General features: G+C 41.2%; 1 pseudogene; it reads left to right on the top strand.

Moving 5' to 3' along the window:
• The first annotated feature begins 215 nt into the window (after positions 1–215).
• Positions 216–16266, top strand: part of LOC129149707 (40S ribosomal protein S27-like) — a 40180-nt pseudogene continuing 24129 nt past the window's right edge.

Consider the following 16266-nt stretch of genomic DNA (forward strand, 5'->3'; position numbering starts at 1 on the left):
CTCTCCCCCTCTCCCTTCCTGTCTGAAATCAATAAAAGTATATTTTAAAAGGGAAAGAAAGAAAGGTATGGAACCCAAGAAACAGAAGATCCAGCACAAAAGAGAAACATAAGGAATCCTGAGAGCAATGGTGAAGGGAGATTCCAAGTTGTAGGGCACGACTAGAGATCAAGATTAGAGCAGTTCAGCCTTTCCGGCGGTGACGACCTCCCCCCTCCCCACGGCAATATGCCTCTCGCTAAGGACCTCCTCCATCCCTCTCCGGAAGAGGAGAAGAGGAAACACAAGAAGAAGCGCCTGGTGCAGAGCCCCAATTCCTACTTCATGGATGTGACATGGCCAGGATGCTGTAAATCACCACCGGCTTCAGCCACGCACAAACGGTGGTTTTGTGTGTTGGTTGCTCCACTGTCCTCTGTCCGCCAACAGGAGGAAAAGCAAGGCTGACAGAAGGACGATCCTTCAGAAGGAAGCAGCTCTAGAAGCACCTCAAAGCAAGATGCGTGGGAAACCATCCCAATAAACACATTCTGGATACATCCTGTTTATTGTCTTGTTTTACTGGTAGGAAGTCCTTACCTCAAGTATTCAGGGCCAACCAGAAGAGTGGACTGCTAGTCATTTGGGGCATTTTTGAAATGAAGGATAATAGGACTCCTTACCTAGAAAGATGAAAGCTGTTGATGCCAGCACTACAAAGAGGGTAAAGAGGATCTGGTAAGAACCCATGAACTTCTGGAGGACACCTGAATCTTCACATTGATCTATGCATTGGCCAGAACAGAAGAAGAGAATAGTTATTTAATCACACATCCAGGCCAGATGTTGCATTTAAAACCTTGTGTGGTCATAAGACTATCTAGCAGAAGCCCTCGAAACCCAGCCCTTTAGGACATCGATTTTTAAAACATGTCACACCTGGTTATTTAGTCAGGTGCACTCTTTTCCCTTAGATTGTTAAATAAGAAATGACAGCCACCCTGGCCTGTGTGGCTCAGTTGTTTGGAGCCTTGTCCTGTATACAGAAAGGTTGCATGTTCAGTCCCTGTTCGGGGCACCTATGGAAGGCAACCAATTGATGTTCTCTCGCACATCAATGTTTCTCCCTACCCTGCTCTCTAAAATCAATACGCATATCCTTGGGTGAGGATTTAAAAAAATAACACAGTAGCTGTCTGGTGTGAATGAATCAAAGCTAAACTTTTTTTGGTCAGATTAGCAAAAAAATTTTTTTTTTTTGGTGTGCCCCAGAATTTTAGAAATTACTTTGTATGTGCCATGAGGTGAGAGAGGTTGAAAATCACTGCTCTAGGATATTGTTTTACTTATCAGAGTAAAGTGAACTATATTTGGCTCCATCTTACTGGGCTTTTTCCTATCTCCAAAGTAATAAAACTCCAGTTCTTGAGCCTCTTATTCATTCCTCTCAGCTTACAGGAATATTTAAAACTTCTGCCACTTGAAAATGGCTTTTACCTTTCCTGTGCGTTTTAACTAAATGTGTTGCAATCTATGGTGATTTGATTCTTTTTTTAAATTTTAATTGATTTGAGAGAGAGGGAGAGAGGAACATCAATTTGTTCCACTTATTTATGCATTCATTGGTTGATTCTTACATGTTCCCTGACTGGGGATCAAAACTGCAATCTTGACACATCAGGGATGCTCTAACCAACTGAGCTATCTGGCCAGGGTGTGATTTGATTTCTCATTCTAGTCCCTGTAACTTGAAACATTTCTTTGGGTCCCCAATGACTTCTTAAAGCCAAGGGCCCCTTACCCATTTTTACTCAGGATGCCATTTCTAGGGAATATTCTGATTTGTATATAATGTCCTTAATAAAACTTGCGACTCCTGTCTTTGAATCATAAAAAAAAAAAAAGATTAGAGCAGTTCAGCCTGGCCAGTGTGGCTCAGTGGTTGAGCTTCTACCTGGGAAGTAAGAGGTCACCGGCTTGATCCCCAGTGGGGAGTGTACAGGAGGCAGCCAATCAATGATGTTTCTCTATCATGGATGTGTTTATCTCTCTGTCCATCTCCCTTCCTCTCTCTCTAAAGGTCAATAAAAACATATTTTTAGAAAGAGATTAAGAAAAATTACAACAGTTCAGATGATTTGGGAGTTCTTTCTTTTTTTTTTTTTTTTATAGCAAAGGTGGAAATTTATTGAGAAACAAGCACAGACTCTGACGTGGTGTGAATACCCATGTTCTGCGTGGTTCAGGGTTTGGGCTCTGGAAGAGGGGCCGCACGCAAATGAAAGAGACGAGACAAGAAATAATAATTTGGAAATATTGGGGGACCAGGCGGGAGCCCAACTCAAGAGGAAGGACTCCGCTTGTGCTCAGGCCTTGCCATCCCTTTTATTCAGTTTGGAATACACCTAGAGCCCTTAGGCAGGCAATTTCCAGTAACAGGCAGACTATCTTATCAGTAAGGATTTACATGACTGTCTGGTGGGGAAGTTGCTTCAGCTACCATTGTCTCAACTAAACAGTGGGTGCATAGCTCTGACCTTTGCCAGGGCTCAGGGTCACCAGCATTCCGGGCTCCTTGTCCACACCTCTCTGCTAGTGAAGATAATAGGCCCTTTCCCACAACGTGGGGAGGGGGAAAGCGTCCCACAGCACAGACTCCCACGTGGGGAGGGGGAAAGCGTCCCACAGCACAGACTCCCACGTGGGGAGGGGGAAAGCGTCCCACAGCACAGACTCCCACGTGGGGAGGGGGAAAGCGTCCCACAGCACAGACTCCCACGTGGGGAGGGGGAAAGCGTCCAACAGCACAGACTCCCACGTGGGGAGGGGGAAAGCATCCCACAGCACAGACTCCCACGTGGGGAGGGGGAAAGCGTCCCACAGCACAGACTCCCACGTGGGGAGGGGGAAAGCGTCCCACAGCACAGACTCCCACGTGGGGAGGGGGAAAGCGTCCCACAGCACAGACTCCCACGTGGGGAGGGGGAAAGCGTCCCACAGCACAGACTCCCATGTGGGGAGGGGGAAAGCGTCCCACAGCACAGACTCCCACGTGGGGAGGGGGAAAGCGTCCAACAGCACAGACTCCCACGTGGGGAGGGGGAAAGCGTCCCACAGCACAGACTCCCACGTGGGGAGGGGGAAAGCGTCCCACAGCACAGACTCCCACGTGGGGAGGGGGAAAGCGTCCCACAGCACAGACTCCCATGTGGGGAGGGGGAAAGCGTCCCCGGGAGTTATTTCTTCAAGAAAGAAAATTGAGAGAATACCTAACGCATTTGAACTTATTGAGAAGAGATTTGTATAATCAGAGGAGAGTTTGGGGCTGTATTAATGATAAGTATCTAGAAAGCTAAGGGGCTGGAGGAGAAGACTAATTCCAATGAAAGGAAAAAGTTGTGCTGGAAAAACCTAAAAGGATGGTAAAACTAACAAGACGGGGAAGAATTAATAGGCCTAAACCTAAATGAAATAAAAAACCTAGAGAGGTATTTGAAACATTGCCATCTCATTTGTTCGGAGGCCCATTAAAGAATTGCAAAATTGAGCTTTGTTGTTGTGTTTTTGTTTGTTTTGCTTTCCAAAGAAAGGGACAGAAGGCCCACTCAAGATGGTGAGTCTGAGAGGAAAACCCCCCTGTAGTGAAGCTGCCCCCAGCTTTCCATCCCAGGAAACTGCAAGGAAGCTTGGTTTGGTGCCAAATGGAACAGGGGAATTTGGGACCACAAGTCATTTTTAAAGAAATTTGCAGCCTGGCTGGCGTGGCTCAGTGGTTGAGCGTGGACTTATGGATCAGGAGGTCACAGTTGGATTCCAGTCAGAGCACATGCCTGGGTTGTAGGCTTGATCCCCAGTAGGGGGCGTTGCAGGAGGCAACTAATCAATGATTCTCATCATTGATGTTTCTATCTCACTCTTCCTCTCCCTTCCTCTCTGAAATAAATAAATATATATAGCCCTAGCTGGTTTGGCTCAGTGGATAGAGCATCAGCCTGCAGACTGAAGGGTCCCAGGTTCGATTCTGGCCAAGGGCACATGCCCAGATTGCAGGCTCAATTCCCAGTAGGGGGCGTGCAGGAGGCAGCCGATCAATGATTTTCATCATTGATGTTTCTATCTCTCTAACCCTCTCCCTTCCTCTCTGAAATCAATAAAGAAATATATTAAATATATATATACATATACGTATTTATTTAAAAATAATAAAGAAATTTGCAGTCCAATTTCACACCAATTGGTTGGTTTAAAAAAAATTCAAGCAGTAAATTTAGATTTAAGTGATCCCAGGCACTTGGCAGAAGCAAACACATCCATTCTGAAAAAATGTCCCTTCATCCTAGGCACCAAAGAACTCCTAAAAATCACTTTCCAGTAAAGTTAGTAGCTCATAGTAAAAATGACAAAACACACAAAAAGGTAAGATACTATGAATGAAAACCAGAAGAAACAATAGCAGAAACTGAGCCTCAAAGACTTCAAATATTGTTAATTATCTGACACATTTAAAATAATTATGCTTACTATATTTAAATGAAACCAATTTGAAAATATATCAGAAAACTATAAAATATGACCTAACATTTTTAAAATAGAGGTTCTAAAAATGAAAAATATAAAGTTTTCAATTAAAAACGGAATGGATAGCCCTAGCCGGTTTGGCTCAGTGGATAGACCTGTGAACTGAAGGGTCCTGGGTTGGATTCTAGGGTGCATACCTTGGTTGCAGGCTCCTCCCCTGCCTGGGTCCTGGTTGGTCGAGTCAGGAGGCAATCAATTGATGTGTTTCTCTCACATCAATATTCCTCTCTGTCTTTCCCTCTCTCTTCCATTCTCTCTAAAAATCAATGGAAAAATATCCTCGGGTGAGGATTAAACACACACACACATACACACACACACGAAAACCCTGGATGAATAAGCTAGTTTAAGAAGCAATCAGTCTTCATATAAGAATTCCAGTTAGTAAGTACAGAAGGAATTATATACTGTCATCATTTTACAATCTTAATGAAATAATTGATCTAGGCAATAGTCATCAATGACTTTCAGAAGCATTAGTTAAGAGGCTTATAGGTAAATCAAGCTGACACCATGTACATACAGTGATAAAACTTAACATCATGTAAAGATGAACAACGAGACATTATGTGCTTCTTGATGGGATACAATAGGCCATACAGAGCATTATCTATGAAGGGTTCTTTCCAAAAATACAAGACTATTTTATTTTATATGCTTTTTATTGATATGAGAGAGAGGGGGGGATAGGAAGAGAGAGAGAAAGAAACATCAATGAGAAATACCGATCAACTGCCTCCTGCACTCCCCCTACTGGGAATTGAGCCTGCAAATGGGGCATGTGCCCTAATGGGGAATCCAAAGGATGCTCAATCAACTGAGTGAGCCACACTGGCCAGGGCAAAATACAGGACTTTAAATATAACTACTGGTTTACAGGAAATATGAGAAACAAATAAATAAATAAATAAGTAAACAAACAGTATATTTTTAAAGCATCCAGAGTAGGGTTATATGGTGTGATTCTGATGTAATCAGGAATAAAATTGACTTAAAGCCCCAGTTTTTTCAACAAATACATTACAAGAAAAAAGGGGTATGAGAACTGTTAAAGATGAAAAGAAATCTAAGAAACACATCATCCAAATGCAATGTATAGGTCTTGTTTGGATCCTGACTTTTATAAACCCAGAAATTCTACTTCTGGGTATATAGCTGAAGAAACCCAAAACACTATTTAAAAAAGATATGCCCTAACCGGTTTGGCTCAATGGATAGAGCGTCAGCCTGTAGACTCAAGGGTCCCAGGTTCGATTCCGGCCAAGGGCATGTACCTTGGTTGCAGGAACATCCCCAGTAGGAGGTGTGCAGGAGGCAGCTAATCAATGTTTCTCTCTCATCGATGTTTCTAATTATCCCTCTCCCTTCCTCTCGGTAAAAATTCAATAAAAAATATATACATTTTAAAAAAAGATATATTCACCCCTATATTCATTGCAGCATTATGGAAGATAATAGACAAGATATGAAAGCAACCCACGTGGCCATCAATAGACAGTGGATAAAAAGTGGTGGTACATATATACAATGGAATATTACTCGCCATAAAAAGAATGAAGTCTTACTATTTGCTTATTTGCTTACTAGGATGGACCTACCTAGACGGTATTATGCTAACTGAAATAAGTCAGACAGAGAACGACAAATACCATATGATTTCACTTATATGTGGAATCTAAAGAACAAAATAAAGGAACAAACAAAATAGAAAGAGTCATAGATGCAGAAAACACACTGACAGTTGATAGAGGGAAGGGGTTTTGGGGGGCTGGGTAAAATAAAGGTGAAGGGATCAAGAAATATGAATTGGTAGTTACAAAATAGTTACAGGGATGTGAAGTTTAGCGTATGGAATATAGTTAATAGTATAATAACTATGTATGGTGCCAGGTGGGTACTTGGGGCATCACTTTGTAAATTATATAATTATCTAACCACTATGCTATGCACCTGAAACTGATATAAAACTGACATAAAATAATATTGAATGTCAACTGAGATTAAACACTAAAATAAAAACTTGTATGAGTCAATGGAAAAACTTGGATACTGGCTGGATATTATATGATATTAAGATATTGTTTTATTACCAAAGGGAACCTGGGTTACTGTTATAAAGGGGACAGGGAGGACGAGGTCTAAATGTAGTCCCTGGAGCACCTGGAGCACTTACCGCCACCTGGTTTACTACATGTTTGTTTGTGGTCCCCATCAAACTGTAAGATCCATGAGGGTAGAGCACTGTGTCCATCCAATCCATTGCTCTATCCCTGGTTGCTGTAGTTTAGTAGAGGTTTAATAAATATTTGCTGAATGAAGAAAAAGAGCCCTGGCTGGTTTGGCTCAGTGGATAGAGCATCGGCCTGAGGACTCAAGGGTCCCAGGTTCGATTCCGGTCAAGGGCATGTACCTTGGTTACGGGCACATCCCCAGTGGGGGGTGTAAAGGGGGCAGCTGATCGATGTTTCTCTCTCATTGATGTTTCTGACTCTCTATCCCTCTCCCTTCCTCTCTGTAAAAAATCAATAAAATATATTTTTTTTAAAAAGAAAAAGATATCATTGTTAATTTTGCTAATTGTAAAAGTGGTATTGTTATGTTATGTTAAAATTTCTAGATGGAAAAATAGTACAGTATTGCCCTGGTGGGTGTGGCTCAGTTTGTTGGGCCTTGTCCTGTGCACTGGAAGGTCACTAATTCAAATCCAGTCAGGCACATGTCTGGGTTTCGGGCTTGATCCCCTAGTAGGGGGTATGCAGGAGGCAGTTGATCGATGTTTCGCTCTCATATAGAAGTTTCTCTCTCTCCCTCCCTCTACTTTCATCTCTCTAAAAAAAATTTTTTTAATTAAAAAAAAACAACACCCAGCATATCTTTAAAGCATCCAGAGTAAGGTTATATGGTATATGCACTGTCAAAACTCATACACCTACAACATATAAGGCCTGTGCATTTCACTGCATGTCAACTTTACCACAATAAAAATTAAATTAAATTAAATTAAAAGCAGCCATAGAAACAGATTGCCTTCAAAGAACGAAGTGGAGAATAGGTAAAATTCTACGTGATTGTTGACAGTAAAAAAATGCACACACTATACTAAGTTAGTGTCTTCTAAAGTTTAACTCTGAAGACAGAATTAGGACACACCAAAACAATAATATATACATTGGGAGGCTGATGAATAAAGTTAAATTTTCTAGTTTTCTTGTATTGTTTGTAAGGAGAGTGTGCTGATTATCTAACTAGGTTTGCAGACTGAAGGGATCCATTGGCCTGAGCACACCAAAGTCCAATAAGATACAAACTGGAGTGTGCAGCCAAGACAGTAAGGATTTATTAAAGAGATGGCAACACACCTAGAGTCACAGGTAGCTAGCTCATGCTCTGAGACTGGCTCCCCGATGGCTTCCAGGGGATGAATTACAGAGGGGGAAATACCATTAATCATGATGACTAACAGGGTCAGGGTGGTGGTCTCTACTGATTGGTTGGTGCTAGGGTAGGGCTAATTGATTATTACATTTGGTCCTGATGTCAGCCATGGAGTTGCCCTGTCCAACTTCACAAGGATTTGTTCTGTGGGAGCGTTCCGCTTTCCTGGGTCTGGAGCAAAATCACAACTGAGGCCAAGATATTGTGTTTAGTTTGATTGAAAACTCTGTCTCAATAGTCAACAGACCCAGGACCTTGTTTCTAAGACCCCTGGACGCCAACCAGAACCTCATTGTCCTGAGGGCTCGATGGTTAAGCAAGGGAGAAGGAAGTGGATGAGCCAGCGTGCTAGGTGAGGCTAGTATGAGTCGAAGGGAAAAAATAAAAAAGAAAGGCCAGATTAAAGAAAATAAGATTTCTCTGCAGTTACAACTATGTCTTTCGGTTTCAAATCCACGCTTCTTATACACTGCTGTGATGCTGGGGCTGGTATTCTGAAAACTACATTTCTTTTTTTTCCCCTATTAAATAGATTTTATTTCATTTTTTATGGTAGTTTTAGATTCACAGAAAAATAATTGGGCATAAAGTCCAGAGCTCAGTCCCCACTACCATCAATAACCCACACCAGGGTGGTGCATTAATTACAATCAATGAACCTACATTGACACGTTATTATCATCCAAAGTCCACAGTTTACACTAGGGTTCCTTCTTGGTGTTGTGCATTCTACGAATTCTGATAAATCTACAATGACATGTATTTACTATTAATAGTATCATTGCCTTAAATATCTCTGTGATCTGTCTGAACATCCCTCCTCCCCCCAACTCCAGGCAAACACTAATTTTAAAAATCACTTCCACCGTTTTGCCTTTTCCACAGTGTCATATAGTTGGAATCATACAGTATGGAGCCTTTTCAGATTGGCTTCTTTCGTTTAGTAAAATGCACTTGAAGTTCCTCCATGTCTTTTTATGGCTTGATATCTCAATCCTTTTTATGGCTTGATAATATTACATTGTCTGGATGTACCACAGTTTATTTATCCACCCACCTACTGAAGGACATATTGGTTACTTCAGAGATTTTGGTAATTATGAATGAAGCTCCTGTAAATATCCACATGCAGGTTTATTCGTGCAGAGAAATTTTCAGTTCACTCGAGTAAATACAAAACAGTGCAACTGCTGGAGTGTATGGTAAGAGCATGTTTAGTTTTGTATTAGTCTATCAAACTGTCTTCCAAAGTGGAGGTACCGTTTGCTTTCCCACCAGCAGTGAGTGAGAACTCCTGTTGTTCCACACGGGCATTTGGCGTGGTCAGTGTTCTGGATTTTGTCCATTCTAATAGCTGCATAGCAGTATCTCATTGCTTTAATTTGCAATTCCTTAATGATATATGATGTGAAGCATCTTTTCATATGGTTATTTGCCACCTGTGTATCTTCTTTGGTGAGGTGTCTGTTCAGGTCTTTTTCCAAGTTTTAAATCAAGCTGTTTGTTTTCTTATTGTTGAATTAAAGAATTCTTTATGTATTTTGAAAAACATTCCTTTATCAGATGTCTTTTGCAAAATTTTCTCCCAGTGTGTGGCTTATACGCTCATTCTCATGACAGTGTCTTGCACATAACAGAGGTTTTTAAAAAAATATATATTTTTTTATTGACTTCAGAGAGGAAAGGAGAAGGAGAGATAGAAACATCAGTGATGAGAGAGAGTCATCGATCAGCTGCCCCCCGACCTGTTCCCCCACTGGGGACTAAGCTCAAAACCCAGGCCAACAACTGAGCCACGCTTGCCAGGCACAGAAGTTTTTAATTTTAATGAAATCCAGCTTATTCATTATTTCTTTTATGGCTGGTGTCTTTGGTGTATCTAGATAGGTATTACCATGGCCAAAGTGTCATCTTTCACCAATGGCACTATTTTTATTTATTTATTTATTTATTGTTTAAAGTATTACATATGTCTCCTTTTTCCCCCGGAGAAGGAAAGGGGAAGAAGAGAGAGAGAGAGAGAAAGAGAGAGAGAGAGAGAGAGAGAGAGAGAGAGAGAGAGAGAGAGAGAGAAACATCAATCGGTTGCCTTGAGCCCAGAACAGAGATGAAACCTGCAACCGGGGTATGTGCCCTGAGCGGGAATCAAACACGCAACCTTGGTACATTGGTACGACCCTCTAACCAACTGAACTACCCAGCCAGGGCATGAGGTAGTTTTATTTATTTGCAGCAAGTAAAGGAGGCAGGGGATTAATATCCAAAACTCTGTCTCCCCAAAGGGAGGCTTAGCCATTGCTTACATACACTATTTGGTCAATTACACATGGATTTCTTATTTTGCAGTTGGCTACACTTATCAGGTTGAGTTTCTGTCAAGCTCATCCTGTTTACAGTTGGACTGCAAAATGCTGTACTACATTTTAACATTTAGCAAGAAGAACATTTAGTAGTAACATTTAGGACTGCCAGACCTTGAGACTCTTGTCTTATCTTAAAGTAGCAGTACTCACAGTGGCCAAAAGGTGGAAACAACCCAAATGTCAATCAATGGATGAATGGATAAACAAAACGTGGTATATGTATGTAATGCATTATTCAGCCACAAAAATAAAAATAAAAAATGAAGTACGGATACATGCTAAACGAGGATGAATCTAGAAACCATTATGCTAAGTGGAGGTGGGAAAAGATGTAGGTCATCTATCTTGTGATTCCTTTTGAAATACTCAGACTAGGTAAATCTATAGAGACAGGAAGTGCATTGTTGGCTGCCAGGGCTGGGGAAAAGGAAGAATAATGAGTGACTACTTAGTGAGTACAAGGTTTCCTTTGGGATTATGAAAATGTTTGGGGGAAAATGTTTTATAACTTGGTAGGGGGTGGTATTTGCACACATTGTGATTGTACTAAATGCCACTGAATTTTACATTTTAAAAGGCTAATTTTATATGATGTGATTTTCATCTTAATTAAAAATAAAAATGAGGAAGTACTTTATATAGTGATTTGGAAAGAGAGCATAGATATATACTTGTGTATGCACTAAAATAATCTCTGTAAGATTACAAAAGAAGAAAACAATGGTTACTTGTCATATGTGGGACAGTGGGTTTTAAGAAGACTTTTCTCGCCGAAACCGGTTTGGCTCAGTGGGTAGAGCGTCGGTCTGCGGACTGAAGGGTCCCAGGTTCGATTCCAGTCAGGGGCATGTACATTGGTTGCGGGCACATCCCCAGTAGGGGGTGTGCAGGAGGCAGCTGGTCGATGTTTCTCTCTCATCGATGTTTCTAGCTTTCTATCCCTCTCCCTTCCTCTCTGTAAAAACTCAATAAAATATATATTTTTTAAAAAAAGACTTTTCTCTGTATACCTTTTTAAACATTTCTATATTTGATGTATATGTATGTAATACCTATTCAAAAAATGAAGCACAAAATTTGTCCAGTCTGAAAAAGAACTGTATCTTACCTTATAATAGATAAATATGCAAATTGACCGCACCTTCGCTATGCCCAAGCCACGCTCACCAACCAAGCCACGCCCATCAATCACGCCCACCAGGAAACCGTTGCAGGAACGTTGGGGTGTGGCGGAGCCCAAGGCCTGGAAAGCCGCCCGAGGCTTTCCCGGCCTTGGGCACCAGTGGGGAGCCTGCGCCGATCGCAGGAAACCACTGGGGGTGGGCTCCTGCGATCGGTAGCAGGGACGTTGGGTGCAGCCGAGCCCAAGGCCACCGCCCGGGGCCAAGCCCCGACCCTGAAAGAAGGCAGAAGGCGGTGGCCACAGCCAAGGCCTGGGTCCCCGGTGCAGGCAGCCAGGTGAATGAAGGTCTATTGCACGAATCTTCGTGCAAACGGGCTACTAGTAAATTTATAAAGAAAAAGAACAAAAACATAAAGTAAATAATGATGTTAATGAAATAGTAAATAGACAATAGAGAGATAAACAAAAACAACAGTGGTTCTTGAACTAATAAAATAGACAAACCTCTGGTAAGACAGACCAACAAAAAGAAAAAAGCTAAAAGTCAATATTTAGAATGAAGAAAAGGATATATTTACAAAAAATAGACAGTATTTAAAAATAAGAAAATACCACAAACAACTTTATGCTAATATATTTGAAAACTTAGACAACTGAATAATGGCCTATGAAATTTTAATTTGTTGAAACTTCATGATGTAGTAAACCTAAAAAGTCATATAATCATTAAACAAATTAAATTAGTAGTAAGAGCCATCCCCACAGTAGGTGATTTTACAGAGTTCTATCAAATCTCTGAAGATTAGATTAATTTCTATCTTAGCAAACTGTTCAGAACACAGAAAAAGATAAACTCCTCAAGGCATTTTATGAAGTTAAATAATTTGATACCAAAACAAAAAAAAAGAACAGTACAAAAAATAAAAAATTATGGACCAATGTCATGTATGAAAATATCCCTGGATGGTTTTCTCAGTGGTTAGAGCATTGGCCCATGGACTGAAGGGTTGAGGGTTCGATTCCCAGTCAAGTGCAAGTACCTCAGTTGCAGGTTCCCCAGCCCTGGTAGGGACACGTGCAGGAGGCCACCAATTGATGTGAGTGTATGTATGTGTGAGTCTCTCTCTCCCTCTCCTTCCTCCCTTCCAGTTGCTCTAGAAATTAATGGGGGGAAAATAATCCTCTGGTGAGGATTTTTAAAAAAAGAAAGAAAATAACTGTAAAAATAAATGAACTAATATTTTGTATAGTATATGCACTAAAATAATATCTGCAAGAATACAAATAAGAAAGCAATGGTTATTTGTCATATGTGGATAGGAATGAGCTCATGAGGGACAGTGGCCTGCCAACACCATTGTCTATTTTTAGTCTGTCACCTCTCATACATGCTCCCTCCAACCCCCAGCTGCCTCTCCCAGCTCAGATCTTCCTAGCTGCTTACTCTACTATAAAAATATTGGGGTACTAAATATAGCAAAGTATTAAAAAATACCTTGTGACCATGGATTATCACATAAATAAATATATTTTTAAAAACTATATGAAATGACAAAAGAAAAAAACTTAGAAAATGAATTAATTTAATTCACCATATTTAAAAAATTAAGCATTGGGGGAAGGAATAGGGAGTTATTTAATAATTGTTGAGTTTCAGTTTTGCAAGATGAAAAAGTTCTGGAGATCCATTGCACAAGGAAAATATACTTAACACTACTGAACTAATACATGTAAAAATGGTTAAGATAATTAAAGTGGTAAAATAATTTAATTTAACTTAAAATTTAAGAATAATTAAACACCTGTGATCATCTCAATAGATACAAAGAAAATCTCTCCAACTTCCTCTTCTGCTGCGTCTTCTCCGCTCCAAGCTGCAGAAAGTCCTTTCAGCGTCAGCGGTGGCTGGGCTGATCTCTGGCTGGAGATAGCTCCTGGCTGGGGGCAGTGCTCTGTGCCCCCAGTTCTTGTTTTGTTTGTAGGAATGAATTCGAACAAGAGAAAACAAATGCAGGCGAGAATTTTTTTGTAGTGAAGAAATACACTCAGATAGAACCTGAGCGGGTAACTCAGACGGCTGAAACCAAACCAAATGCCCGGCCTTTGGGCCTTTGGAAGTTCCGAGGATTTATACCCCTAGGCTGGAACGCCCCTAGGCAAGGAGCAAGTCACCCACCCCTCCCTCAGGTCTCAAAAAAAAAAAAAGATCTTCACATTCTAAGGCTCCTTCTCGTAGGTGCTATGCCTCAGGTTAGACCACATCATGGAGAGCTCCAAGTCTTTCCTCCTTCTGTAGGGGCCTGCCAACATCACTGTCTATTTTTAGTCTGCAACCTCTCCTACATACTCCCTCCAAGCCCCAGCTGCCTCTCTCAGCTCAGATCTGCCTAGCTGCCTACTCTAACAGATCTCTTACCCACATACTACAATTTTGTAACGTCATGCGTTGGTCATTTGGAAAACATTGGTTCACTGAGTTATGCAGATCTTCCAAATGTTGATACATCTCATTTCCCAACATAAATCGTATTCATTAATACCATCACCAATCTAATCGGAAAAGTCTTTAAGTATCAGGAAACTGTCAAGCTCAGGTGACAGGTACAGTTTTCCAAAATTCTAGTTTTGGCTTGAAAGTTCCCATTTTGACACTGGAAATAAATACTGTCGATGCATTTTCCTTGAAGTAACAGACTCACTTTATTCATTTTTGTAAAATGCCTAACAGCCCTGGCCTGTGTCGCTCACTTGGTGGGGCATCACCCCATGCACTGAAAGGCTGCCAGTTTGATTCCTAGTCAGGGCACATGCCTGCGTTGTGGGCTCCATCCCCAGTAGGCGGCGTGCAGGAGGCAGCAGATCGATGTTTCTCTCACATGGATGTTTCTCTCCCTCCCTCTTCTTTCCTCTCTCTCTAAAAATCAATAAAAATGTTTTTTTTAAATGCCTACCAAATACCCAAATCTGAATTTTTTTAAAAAAATGGTGCAGTGCATTGTGCTTTGAGGCTAAAAGGGTGTTCCATTAAAAATAAATAAATAAAAGACTAGCCCAGCGGGCATGGCTCAGTGGTTGAGCTTCGACCTATGAACCAGGAGGTCACGGTTCACATGCCCGGGTTGCAGGCTCAGTCCCCAGTGGGAGCGTGGAGGAGGCAGCTGATCGGTGATTCTCAACATTAATGTTTCTAGCTCTCTTTCTCTCTCCCTTCCTCTCTGAAATCAATTAAAAAAAAAAAAAAAGACTAGTTTGTGTTGCATCTAAATAATGCGTATGCTTTTCTTCCAAATGACCATACTTTGCAGCGGAGTGCTTTATTTGCCCTTCCCTTTCGTCACACAGAATTTTAAAAATATATACATTTTAGGGTTGAGAATGAACAAAATGAATAGTTTTTACTGTTTTATCGGGCACATTCTTATTTTTTTTAATATATTTTTATTGATTTCAGAGAGGAAGGAGGAGGGAGAGAGAGCGAAATATCAATGATGAGAGAGAACCATTGATTGGCTGCCTCCTGCACGCCCCCTACTGGAGATCGAGCCTGCAACCTGGGCATGTGCCTTTGACTGGAATCGAACCCAAGACCCTCCAGTCCATAGGCCGATGCTCTATCCACTGAGCCAAACCAGCTAGGGCTTATCGGGCACATTCTTAAGTGAAACTGGTATTATTTATTGCAGTGTCAAGCAGGAAAGAAAACAATGCCTAATGCAGTTGGTGCCACCATCTTGATTCCTGCTAAGGGGCCAGCTTTAAAGGAACAAGAAATGTTTTATTTCTTAAATCAAACGATAGGTACCCAGGAGTTAATTTTATAATTTTTCTTTAAACTATAGTGTGTGTGTGTGTTTTCTTTATATATATTTATTTCTTTTTAAAAAAATATATTTTATTGATTTTTTACAGAGAGGAAGAGAGAGGGATAGAGAGTTAGAAACATCGATGAGAGAGAAACATCGATCAACTGCCTCCTGCACACCCCCTACTGGGGATGTGCCTGCAACCAAGGTACATGCCCTTGACCGGAATCGAACCTGGGACCCTTGAGTCCGCAGGCCGACGCTCTATCCACTGAGCCAAACCGGCTTCGGCTATATATATTTCTTTAAAATAAAAATGAAAATGGCAAAAGTGCCAATAAAATATCAATAATAAAATATAATATTAGCACAAAAAAGTGAAAATGTCCAATGAAAATGAACAGCAATCATAATAGCTAACACTCCTTGTGCCAGGTTCTTTTGAAACGGGACCCAATGGGTCCGAGGCTGCCCGTCACTACTTGAGCCAAATTCAGCAGAGATAGGGTTGAATCATAGATGAGTGTTTATTCCAATAATGCCGGCAGTATGGGGAGAGCAGTCGGACACCCTGGAAATTCTGCTCTGACCCCCCTTGCAAGTTGTCTGATTATATACACATGAGGGAGAAGATAGCTGCTAAGTGCAGCTGCGAGCTGCAAGTGTAACAGGGAAAGGGGAGGGGAGGGTCTGTGGCCCCGGCCTTCAGGAGCTCAAAGTCCGATAACAAGGTGGCTAATCTCCTATGATGTTACAAACAGCTCGGCACATTCCTGGGACCGGAGAATGGTCAGCATTCCTGAGAAAAACTCCCAGAGGGGGTCAGGGTCCAGGCACAGCAACCAAATCAAAGCATGTCCTGTCCTTGGTGTGTTCTCAAAATGTATTTCTTTTCTGAGTAATGGACCCATTGAGGCATCTTATCTTTTTTTTTTTTCTTTTTTAAGTTTTTTTTTTAAATATATTTTATTGATTCTTTACAGAG

Source organism: Eptesicus fuscus, chromosome 7 (assembly GCF_027574615.1).
Source record: "Eptesicus fuscus isolate TK198812 chromosome 7, DD_ASM_mEF_20220401, whole genome shotgun sequence".
NCBI lineage: Eukaryota > Metazoa > Chordata > Mammalia > Chiroptera > Vespertilionidae > Eptesicus > Eptesicus fuscus.